The sequence below is a fragment of the Myotis yumanensis genome, unplaced genomic scaffold (genome assembly GCF_028538775.1).
Source record: "Myotis yumanensis isolate MYYU_CA2020_CCGP unplaced genomic scaffold, mMyoYum1.0.hap1 SCAF_14, whole genome shotgun sequence".
In the NCBI taxonomy this organism is placed as follows: Eukaryota; Metazoa; Chordata; class Mammalia; order Chiroptera; family Vespertilionidae; genus Myotis; species Myotis yumanensis.
In genome coordinates, this window is record NW_027223765.1 from 9,791,524 (window position 1) to 9,803,654 (window position 12,131).

Below are 12,131 nucleotides of genomic sequence, written 5' to 3' on the forward strand. Positions count from 1 at the left end.
AAACCTGAACCTTGCTTGTGGCTAAAAGGGAAAGAGGCCCTCCCTCGCCCCTTTGCAGAGCGTTTCTGTGAGAAACCAAGTGTTTGTGAATCCTTCCTGTGGCCCTTGGAGGTGCAGGTAAATAACTGTAAAGGCGAAATCGCCATGTTTATCATCAAGCAACGCCACAGGGATGTAAGCAGGGCCCTGACATTTGGGGGTGGGGTACCATGCTGCCGCCCCCTCCCGCTCCCCCTCGCAGAGCTGGGCCAGCAGACAGCAAGGGGGCATGATGGGTGTTCTAACCACTTGGGCAGGAAGCTGGGTGAAGAGATTACATCAGCTCTCAGCTCTCACCTTGGTTGGTCCTTCAAAGACAGAGGTGACTCACTCACTACCCATGTGTTATTTACATGAGGGGCTCTTTCCAGGATGCTGGCCAGTGCGGTGGGTCTGAAGGGTGGGCAGATGAGTAGAGGCACCCGGAGAATTCTGTTTCCCCCACTCACTCGATCTCTGGTACTCCCTTTCTTTTTTCATCTGTGGGTACAAGCCAGAAAGGACCAGGGCTGCTGCTCTCAGCTGAAAGGTTGCTTTCAGGCTTGTTGCTGCTCAGGGCTGCATTTGTGACCACGTCCTGGAGACACCGCAACCCCCTCTGCTCACACTGTGGCGGGCCATGAGCCACTCGGATAACTCATGGTCTGACCCACACTGTTCACGCGTGGCCTTGGAGGGGGCCACGGACACTGGTGTTTCGGGCACTCCCAGAGTCACACAAAAGGCAAAGGTCGGATTTTCGAGCCCTGACTCAGAAAAAAAAAATGTAGGTCCCTCAGTCTGTGCTTAGACCCAGTCCCCTCTTACTCACTCTCTCTGAAGACAGGAAAGTTCAAGCCCCTCAACGTTCCTGCTTCTTTCGCAGGAGACCTCCAAGGTTCTGGTGACTGATTCGGTAATCCTCCTGGAATGAGAAGAATTACGATAAAGGAGCACTTATAATTTTATTATTTATTTACTTATTTATTTACTTAAAAATATATTTTTTATTGATTTCAGAGAGGAAGAGAGAAGGAGAGATAGAAATATCAATGATGAAAGAGCATCATTGATTGGTTGCCTCCTGCAGCCTGGGCATGTGCCCTTGGCCAGAATTGAACCTGGGATCCTTTAGTCCTCAGGCCGATTGCTCTATCCACTGGGCCAAACCGGCTAAGGCAGCACCTACAGTTTTAAATAGACACAATTTATTATGTACCATGTAATAAGATGTGTAATAAGAATTTCTGTGGAAGGAATTCCTTTTCAAATGCAGGAGGTGGGCTTTACTATTTGACTGAGTCTGTAATATGCTTATCTGAGGAGGAAGCATCCAACTATAATGAAATTATTGACCCAATAATTTTCCCACTTTGGAAGTTGAGATTTTTACACAGATATTTTCTTCAGTGCTTTAAAAAAAAAAAATGTGCAGTATCCTGAAATCTTTATTGTAACTTTGTTTTATGATTATAAAAGTAATAGATATATAGTGTCATTTTTCATGCAGAAGTTTTAATTTTTATGTATTCAGACAATCAATCTTTTCCTTTATGGTTTGTGCATTTTATACTTTATGGTCAATTGCACAGATGGCGCGATCTTTCCACTCCCTGCGTTCCTGTATCCGTGCAATGTCTGTACAGCTCCTCCGGTCAGGAGGTGGTATTATGGCTACCCTACTGGACTCTCAGTACCTGCTTTGGCCAAGGGAATGCGGTGGGAGTGAGGCTGTGGGAGCTCTGAGCTCAGAGGCCTGGAACTCTGCCAGCTGCCAGGTACATGAGCTCAAGCTGGCCTCCTGGATGATGGACATGTGGCCCAGACACCCTCTGACCCAGTCCCCAGCTAACCTGACAGTCGGCCACAGTTACACGAATGAGCCCAGCAAAGACCTAAAGGCCTGCTCCGCTAAGCCCAGACTTAACTGCTCAACTGCAGAATTGTCAACAGGGAAAGCTGGTTGCTGCTTTAAACCACTGAGTTTTAGGCTGGCTTCTTAGACAGGAATATTGAAACAGCACATGTTTTGCTAAAGAGGTCAGCAGTAGAGGTCTTCACCTTGAGATCAGACAGGCTCTTCTCTATTCTCTTACCACAGTCTCTCCATTCCACTGTCTGGAATTAATTAATCAATCTGGAATTATTTTTTTTATTATATGAGGTAGAGACCTAATGTATATCTGCTCATTTCTTTCTATTTTTTGAATGTTTGAACGAGTTCATAATAAATGAAAACCATTAGAAAGGAAATATAGAGTTACTAACAAAAACTTAGAGAACTACCACAAAAATAAAAACAAGACTTCGTCCCCAATCAATAAGACAACTCAGCAATAACCACTTATAACTTGCAGTATTTCCTTCTAGGTTTTTTTTGGGTGGAATTGAAATCAAATTGTTTTCCATCTTTCTCGCTTAGCATGGCATTGTACTTCCCTATATCATTCCAATTCTCTAGAATAATTTGTAATAACCACATACAGTTAGTCACACAGGTTGACCATAACTGATTTAGCCACACACATACTGTTAGGAGGTTCAGCTCTCTCTCACTTTTCACTATGAATGCTGGTAGAACATTGAATATTCTTGCACGCATATGCCTGATTAGTTCTTTAGGGTCATATCTAGAAATGAAGTTCCTGGGTCAAAAGATAAGAACAATTTTAAGATCTAAAATATAGTTAGAGAAAGACACCCTCTTATAGTTAGAGAGGGAGCAGGCATCCACGCACCTCCGTCAGCTGTGAGTGAGAGATCCATCCATCCGCACGCACATCCTCATGCTTTTGCTGAAATAAATGAGTTAATTCAATCTCAGCTGATCCGTTTAGTCAGAAAGGGTCACATGCTGATGAGAATGCAAAATGTGGAAGAAGCGCATACCAAGCAGAAAGGCCTGTAATGATTTATTAACACTGTAGCTGCGGTTCCTGAATGGTAGATTATGTCGACGGAGTTTTGTAGGTGTTGAACCATAGCTGTATTCCAGGAATAAATCCCACTTGGTCATGGTATATACTCCTTTTAATATGCTGCTGAATTTGATTTATTGGTGTTTTGTTGAGGATTTTTGAATAAATACTCATAAGGAATATGGGTTTGTAGTTTTCTTGTCTCTTCATCTGGCTTTGGTATTCAGATAACGCTTGTTCAGAGATTGAATGAGTAATCAAAAATCTCTGAACCGAGAAAAGTCCTGGACCCTGTGGCTTAAGTGGTGAGTTTTATCAGACATATAAAGGAGAATCAACACCAATCCTTCTTAAACTCTTCTAAAAAGTCAAAGAGGAAGGAACAGTTTCTACCTCACCTCTGTGAGATAAGCATTATCCCAATACCGAAGCCATCCAATCTGTGGTATTTTGTTACAGCAGCCCTAGCAGGGCTTTTTGCCTCATTCCCTGTTGGTGTCTCCTGGTTGCTGGCTTCTTCAGCTCCAATTTTGGGATAGACAAAGGAAAAAGAAAACTCAGGTAACTCACCACTGTGCACTTCCTCTAGTCCTGGGATCTATATTCAGTCTGCCTTCCTCTCTCCACCTTTCAGTCTTCCTATGTTTGTCTTATATATAACATCCTGGGTTTTTAGTTGTACTTAGAGAAGGGAACAGGAAAAGGATATTGACTCCATCTTCTCAGAAGTGGACGTCTCTTTAGGTGCTCGCTTTTCTGTTGCTGGAAGGACGGGGTCACTGGAGAGGTCGAAGGCGCAAGACAGTGAGGGACCCGCTGATGGAAGCCGACGCGAGGGCAAGGGGCAGGCTGAGACCTGAAGGCCAAGGAGGGGAATCAGCCCTGGGCAGGGGCAGGGTAAGAGCACATCCTAAACATGGAGCTAGGAATGGCAGCGGGTGCGGACAAATGAGAATGAGACAGAATGCCCAGACCTATGCCAGTGGCTTCTTCTCCTCCATGAAGGAGGAGCTGAGTGGTGAATGATCACGGAAGAGGCAGGATGAGGGGCTGGAGAAGGAAGACGGAGGCTTGGACCCGCTGTGAGTGGTTTCAGAGAAACCTCCCCTTGACCTCATGTTGGCCATCAGCAATGATGGCAATTGCTGTCGCTCACATTTACTGCAGGGTGCTGCATGCCACGCCGGTCCTCCCCTCACTCCAGAGAGCCATGTGCTCTTGATTCCCACTTGGTGGTGAGGAAGCCAAGCCTTGCCGAGATGAAGTAACAAGCATTTCATGGCCGGAAGTGGCAGAGCCAGGACTTGACACTGGAGACCATGAGTCTGTGGAGTCTTCACCCCTGGGGGAATGTCTCTAGAAGGCTGAGCATCCATACAGAAGTGGAACTGCTAGATAGAGCCAGGGTTTCTTGAGGCAGAGGTGCCAGAAGGGCAGCGTATAGAGTGTATTGGGACCAGATGGGCTGAGGTAGTGACCATGTGTCTGGTTGAAGGAAGAATTAAGCCAAGACAGTATGAGGCCCTGACTGGTTTGTCTCAGTGGTTAGAGTGTTGGCTCACGGACTGAAGGATCGTGGGTTCGATTCTGGTCAAGGGCACATACCTCGGTTGCAGGCTCCACCCTGAGGGAGGCAACCAATCAATGTATCTCTCTCACATCGATGTTTCTCTCTCTCTGCCTCTCAACCCCTCCCTTCCACTCTCTCTAAAAATCAAAGGAAAAAATATCCTTGGGTGAGGATTAACAAAAACAAGACAAAACAAAAAGACAGCATGAGGCTGATAATAATTATCTATAATAATAAAAGCGTAATATGCTAATTAGACTGGACAGCCGAACGACCTTTTGGACAAAGCTGGGGCTGCGAGGACTGAGCCCCTTGCACGAATTTCATGCATCGGGCCTCTAGTAATTATAATAATAATAAAAATAGCAGGTCCACGCTGCCAGAGATCTTGATGGGGTGGAAAACAGGAGGGAGTGATGTACTGAGGGAGGAGGGTAAGAGGGGGTGGGAACAGTAGGATGTTGTGGTCAGAGAGGGAGATGCTAAGTTAAAGATTTCTTGGTAAGGCAGATTCTGGAGGTGACAAGGTTTGTAATGTGGGTGGCTGAAGGGTGGGGAGGACAAAGAATTTGAGGTCAAGAAACTCAAGGGCGGAAGGGTAGCGCACCTTTTTACACAGCTGGTCCCCGGGGGAGATGGAATTGTTAGAGGGGATCAAGTTCACTGACACACGTGAAAGCACTTGGTTCAAGCCATCACAATGGGCGCAGGGACCACTGCAGTGAGGACAACAGTGGGAATTTATAACCCAGGAATGGGTGGGGGCAGTGCATGGAAAATTACTACCAGGAAACGCCCAGGGTGAGGGGGTTGTTCTGGCGAAAGCAAGGTAACAGGATTCTTGCTGAGGCTGGTGAGGGGGATGGCGGAGCCTGAGAAACCCAGTCAGGGGCTAAGGGTGATCAGATATCGAGGATGGAAGCTCTTACTACAACTACTCTGCAGGGTTCTTGATAAAAACCGAATTTTACAAAGAAGTGCCCTGATGTATGGGCCGAGGAGAATGTTCAGAAGCCTGATTCAAGTTTGATCAAGCAAAGAACCTTTGTTAAACAGACTTAGAATCCAAAAAAGGAGCTGTCAGACCAGGGGGTGCAGGAGGGGTGGGGGGAGGGGCACAGCAGATGTCATGATGCTCAAAGAGAGGAGTGTTATGAGCACGGCTTGGAAGTGAAATCAGGGTAAAAGGGTTCTGATACTGTTCCTCACATCTGCCTTATTCACCCCCAGAGTTCCGGGGGTACCTCCATGTGGTAAGCCTGGTGCTGGGGACATTGGAACTCCGAGGAAATGACAGTCCAGTGGGGGAAGGCGGACACGTGAGCCCATTTACAAAACAGTGGTAACAGCTACTTGGAATCAGCAAGAGTGACTGGTCTGGTCTGAGGGAGCAGCTGGGGTGGCAAGAGCAGGAGGTGATGTTTAGGCCACCCCGAGGGACATTTAAGAGGTGGCACTATGGATCCATGGCAGGGAAAGGCAGAGCTGAGAGAGAGCCTGGTGGTCTGGTGTGGGGAGCACAGGAGCCACGCGTTGGGGTGAGAACAGGCAGGGGTCTCCCAAGCCACTGGAGGTCATGGTCCCACCTTATTCTGAGTGTCCTATGTGGAGGGGAGTGACAGGGAACAATCAGATTTTAGAAAATGTGAAAAAGCAGAGGATATAAGCATAGCACAGTGGCTTCAAGTGTATAAAATGCATTGCTAGCCCGGCTGGCGTGGCTCAATGGTTGGGCATCAACCTATGAAGCAGGAGGTCACGGTTTCACTTCCTGTCAGGGCACATGCCCAGGTTGAGGGCTCAATCCCCAATACGGGGCATGCAGGAGGCAGCTGATCAATGATTCTCTCTCATCACTGATGTTTCTCTCTCTCTCTTCCTCTCTGAAATCAATAAAAATATATTTTAAAAAACCCAAAATGCATCACTAGACCGGCACATGTCAAAATAAACAGGTTCAGAGAGGAAAGTCCTTGTTGGGAAGTTCCCTTTATGATGGCCGGCATATTGTTTTTGTAACAAAATGTGGTTAAAAAGAAAAGGGAACAAGCATGGGTTACCAGAATCACATTTTCCTGGCTGGACAGAAGTCACAAGAAAACAGCACAGGAGGAATATTTTACATTCCCTGTCTCTTCTCTCAGCCCCAGGGCTAGGCTGCTCAGTGGGACTTCCTGGTCTACCCCCAGAAGGATTAGGGACAAAGAGCAAACAGACTCTTTGTCCCTAATGGACTCTAATGGACTCTTACGGGCAGACAGGGGTGTGGCAGGCAGGTGTGGACCAAGAAAGGCCGAGGGCTCTTCCAGGTGAAAATCGGCTGGAAACAGAGATGTGGCAGCTTGACGCAAAACAGGATCCCCAGTTGGGAGATAGCTTGCCAAGGGCTGTTTCAGGGCAATTGGCAAAATGTGACGATGGACCGTGCATCTGATGGATGTTAAGTTTCCTGATTTCCATCATTGTTCTGTGGCTACACAAAAGAAAGTCCTTGTTCTTAGGAAATACACCCTGAAGTGTTTAGAAAGTATGCAGGACATGATATCTACCACTTCCTCCCCATTGTCCAGGAAAATAAACGCGTATATTAGACATGGAGGGGGAGGAGAATGATAGTACAAGGCGGGGGGGCAAATATTAACACTGGGTGTATCTGGACCTTCCAGCCTTCTCGGCACCCAGCCAATGCCACGTGACCCGGAAGAACCCCTCAGCACCCACAGGATTATGCCAGATAATAAGTAGTATTGTTATTTTAAGACAGCAAGCTTTAGGTGTTTCTTTTGTTACTGTAGCAAATGACAACCATACCCTAAGCTGGTCACGTGAACGAGACAGGAAATATAAAGTCTAATTGATTAGATCATGTGATCGTTGCTTAAGGCTTATCTGACTGAGTCTGAACCAGGTTATTTACCCCACAAGGACCCAGGACATCCCTGATCATTGTTCCCCTTGTTAGGATGAACTACCCCTAATCTCTCCTGCTTGGACATGTTTCTGAAATATACATTGTTATAAGCCTTTTCCCATAGCTTGGGACGGACAGCTGGTGTCTGCAAGACAAGAACTTCTCTCCACCTGACTGACCTGTGCACTCTCCTCCCTGCCTCCCTTGACTGACTCGTGCCCTCCCCTTCATTCCTTCTGCTTGACCATCTGGCACACCCACACCCTGACCCTATGTTGCATACTTCTACCCTACATAAGAGAACCTAACCATCCCCTTGGGGCTGACACCGACACACTGTTCTTAGCCCGCTGTGAGAGAATGCAGTACAATTTCTTAACCTCTTGCAATGTCTTTCGGTGCAGACCTAACACCCCTGACTACAGCTTCCTCTGCGATGTCAGTGCTGGGCCCAATGGCTTCCTGTTGTAAATGGAGGAACTGAGACCCGGGGAGGGAACATGACCTGCTCAGGCCACGGAGGACTGAACTAGACTGAGGACCAGGACTCCCCAAATCCCCTCCTCATTTTCCTTGGTCATAATTAGAGACATGAGCTTTTATTGACTGATCCTCAGATGTCACACACTCTTTGTGCGGTATAAGTATCTCTGAACCCTCCCCAAGGCTCTACATCCTCTGTCGTGAATACTGAGGTCAATATCCACCTCCCAGATGAGGAAACCAAGGCTGAGAGAAAATGAAGTGTTGCCCATGGTCACATAGCTAAGAAAAGTGGAGCTGGAACACATATATCATAATAAATAAATGAGTATTCCCACATTGGAGATACTTGCCCAGCACTTATTGATAGCAGTCATCAAAAGTTTAGAGACCTGACCAACCAGCATGGCTCAGTGGTTGAGTGTTGACCTATGAACCAGGAAGTTAGGGTTTGATTCTCAGTGGGGGGCATGCAGAAGGCAGCTGATCAATGATTCTCTCTCATCATTAATGTTTCTACCTCTCTCTCCCTCTCTCTGCCTCTCTGAAATCAATAAAAAAAATAATTAAAAAAAAAGTTTAGAGAACTTTGCTTTCCATCCTATCTTGCTGCTCCCCACCTGTGTGGGGACAGGGATGGCTCTGCCTAAGGATCTGAGCTGGGGATCCAAGCACCCCCTTCCTCCCTCAACTGCCTTGCTTTCTGCCCACACTCACTTTCATGCCTCTGCTTCCCTTCTCCATGAGTTGACCTCTCTGCAAAGCGCCTTCGAATTGCTGAGGTTCCTTCTCTCCTTCACTCCACGGGACCTGAAAACAGAGCAGATAACAACTTTAACGTCGTGCAAGTAGTTACAAGGCAGCTCAAGGAGTTTTGGTGTCCACTCTTCCTGATCTTCATCTCGATGGGCTGGTTCTGCCCTCCCAGATCCCCTTCTTTCACAGAAGCCCTCTTCTTTTTGCTCTTCGTGCACATGCATGAGTACACGCCTGGATCCTCAGCTCTGTAATCACGGCTCCAAAGCCACAGTGCCCAATGCACTCTGTACTACTCCTATCTCTACTGCATTGACCTTTGACTTCCTCAAGGGAGAGAGAGTGAATACAGCTCAAATTTTTAGTTTTCTTACAGAGCTGATTTTATAACAGTTGACACAATAACCTCCCATGGAGCATTTACAGCTGGTCAATTTTGAGAGGGAGAACATGGGTTATGACTGCAATGCAAAGGTGAACAGCAAAGATGAAGATTCCAATGGGTCTTGATTAACCGGGCTGCCGAACTGAAACCAACAAGATGAGATTTCATAGGAAAGAAAGTAAATTCATGCTCTCGTACTTAAAACATCAGTCATGCACAAGAACTAGATGGTAAGATCTGGGATGGAAACCAGTTCAGGGGAAACAACTACTTTGTGACCACGTCAAAAGTGGAAAAGACTTACCTTACAACTAGGACAATAAGAACCAACCCTGTGACACTTTTCTGGAAAATTGATTGCAAAGATCTGAATATCTCTGGACTTAGAAAACAAATGAAGTCTACTTCCCTTTCCCCACTCTCCCAATACTTGGGGAGAATCAAAAGAATACAAGGGGTAAATTACTTCTGGGTGAAAATAACAACCAGTTGGGGCACATATACAATGATGGCCACACATATAACTCAGTAGCTCCTTCATACTAAGTAGCTGGTCAAATGCTCTAGATGTGGGTGGTTAGAAGTGAGGTCTCAATTCTGATCCCGGTTTTCAGATGCTCCTCTGTTTTCAACATCTGTTGTCTAGTTCTTGGGTCTCAGGCTAGTTAGAGATTGGCTGGCCTGAACAAGGGCACACTTTCTTTGTAAATTCATAGAAGAAAGCAAGTTCCCAGTTACTAGAAGATGCAAAAGGGTGGATGGCTTTCTGTTGGCCTATCAAAGGGGGGTATTGCCACATCGAAATGACCGTCTAAAGAGTCTTTCAACCTCCTAAAGGGTCAAATGTGGAACTAAAAGTCATGAGTGAGTTTTGACCCTAGTCTTGCAATATTCAATACTTGTCAAGAAATTCTTGAAATAAAATTTCAAATATTAAAAATAATAGATGCCATGAGGACAGCTTGGGTCAAGTGTCTGGATAGAGAAGGAGTAAAGTGATGGATGGTGATTGGATGACCAGCTCCAGGAAGGATGGAAATTGTGACCAGGGTGTCTGTATTAGTTTCTTATTGTTGCTGTAACAAATCAACACAAATTTTTTTTCTTGCAGTCGTGGAGGCCACAAGTCTAAAATGAATCTTATGAGGCTAAAATCAAGGTGTTGGCAGGCCTTGTTCCTCCTGGTGGGTCCAGGGGAAAATCTGTTTTTTGTCTTTTTCAATATCTCTTGGCTGACATATTCCTTGACTTGTGACTCCCCTCACTCCAGTCTCTGCTTTTGTTGTTGCATTGCCTTTCCTTCTTCAGTAGCCAAATCTCCCTCTATCTTCCTCTTTCTTACTTGTGACTACATTTAGGTTCACAGTTAGGTATGAGTTCTTTGTGAGTATTGAATAAAAGTATTTTTATCAGATATGTGTTTTGCAAATATTTTCTCCTGGTCTATTTCCTGTCTTTTAATTTTCTTAATGTTATCTTTGGAAGTGCAAAACTTTTGAATTTTGATGAAGTCCATTTTCTCACTTTTTCCCCATTTATGAACCATGCTCTTGGTATTGCATTTGGCAAATCTATGCCTAGCTCAAAGTCTGAAGATTTTCTTCTATGTCTTCTTTTAAATGTTTGTTTTGGCTCTTACATCTAAGTCTGACTTATGTTGAGTTCATCTTTGTGTGTAGTGTGCGGTGAGGGTCTAAGTTGATCTTTCCCATACACATACTATTTTATTATTAAACAGTCTCTGTAACGTTAATATTGATAAGAGCTTAACATTCCATTTCATGAATATACTACAAACAGTGGGGTCCTCATGTTTAACCACTGTCTCTCAAAATGAGCAAAAGAAAAGAACAAAAAATGAACAAAGAAATAAAAAACCCCAGCCCTGATTTGTAGCATTGCCAATTTCCCTGGTGTAAATACGCTAACCATGTCCAGTTCCAAGATACCAATGTTATATGACTTATTATGGCGTTGGGAAAGAGATCATGCAATTGGTCCTTGTGGCTGCTACAAGCTGGTCGCAGAACATCATTACTGGATCTATTTGACCAATCCTCTGGGGTTTTCTGATTTTTGATTGCTTCTTTTTTGTTCCCCCTTTTACCTTCAATATATAAAAGGTGTCCAAGAAAGCAGGAAGCAGCAGTCCATTTTATTCACTGCTTTAAATGAATGCCGGCCCTCCAGGAAGTGTCTAGTTCTCTCTCAGAACAGGCACAGCTGTGGGCAACATCCTTGCAGCCTTTCTGCTGTCACATTTATTTTTTTTTTAATTTTAAAAATACATTTTATTGATTTTTACAGAGAGGAAAGGAGAGAGATAGAGAGTTAGAAACATCGATGAGAGAGAAACATCGATCAGCTGCCTCCTGCACACTCCCTACTGGAGATGTGCCCACAACCAAGGTACATGCCCTTGACCAGAATCGAACCTGGGACCTTTCAGTCCACAGGCCGACGCTCTATCCACTGAGCCAAACCGGTTACGGCCTGCTGTCACATTTAGTAATGCCATTCTATTTACTTTCAGGACAACACCCAGCCTTGCTTCCTGGTGAAAACAGAGAAAACCTGAATTTTGACAAAACAGAAGTACGAAGCTGCTCGAACTTCTGCAATTTTGCAAAGACACATATTCAGAATCGAAGTTACCAGGCTGACTTCTCCTTTTTCTCTCCTCGGGAACCAAGTAGTGAATTAAGCAAGCCCTGCGGGGCTCAGCAGTCATCCTGAGAGACCCCAGTGATGTCAAGTGTGAACGGCCACAGCATCAGCTTCCTGAAGGTGTCTTGGGCATCACAGTAATACAAGGAAATCACTGAAGTGTGACACTGTTTCAAAGAAAAGGCGCTCACACTTCCTTTTCAGAAAACGTTGTTAGAAGTAAAAATAAAATATGGCGGCCACTCTGGGGCAGCAGCTCCTCATAGGCAGTTAAGTTATTACATCCCCGTTTGCAGCTCTGTGGCAACCCACCCAGTTTGCTCCACTGTTACCAAGTGGAAAGAGGCCTGGGAGACCCAGGAGGGGTGAGCAGTAGGAAGTTCAGCAGTAGGAGTTGTGGGGACAGGAGGGTTCTGAGCAATT

The 12,131-nt window shown here is 45.5% G+C and overlaps 1 long non-coding RNA gene across 1 annotated transcript in view; it reads right to left on the reverse strand.

Annotated features, from left to right (window-relative positions):
* The window catches only part of LOC138992757 (uncharacterized), a 40,437-nt gene extending 37,595 nt beyond the window's left edge, over positions 1-2,842 (reverse strand). Inside the window, exons 1-2 of the long non-coding RNA XR_011468133.1 lie at positions 2,757-2,842; positions 851-943 (exon numbers count right to left, since the gene is read on the reverse strand). This is a non-coding gene — a long non-coding RNA (uncharacterized lncRNA). The remainder of the gene's footprint in view (positions 1-850; positions 944-2,756) is intronic.
* Positions 2,843-12,131: the final 9,289 nt, after the last annotated feature.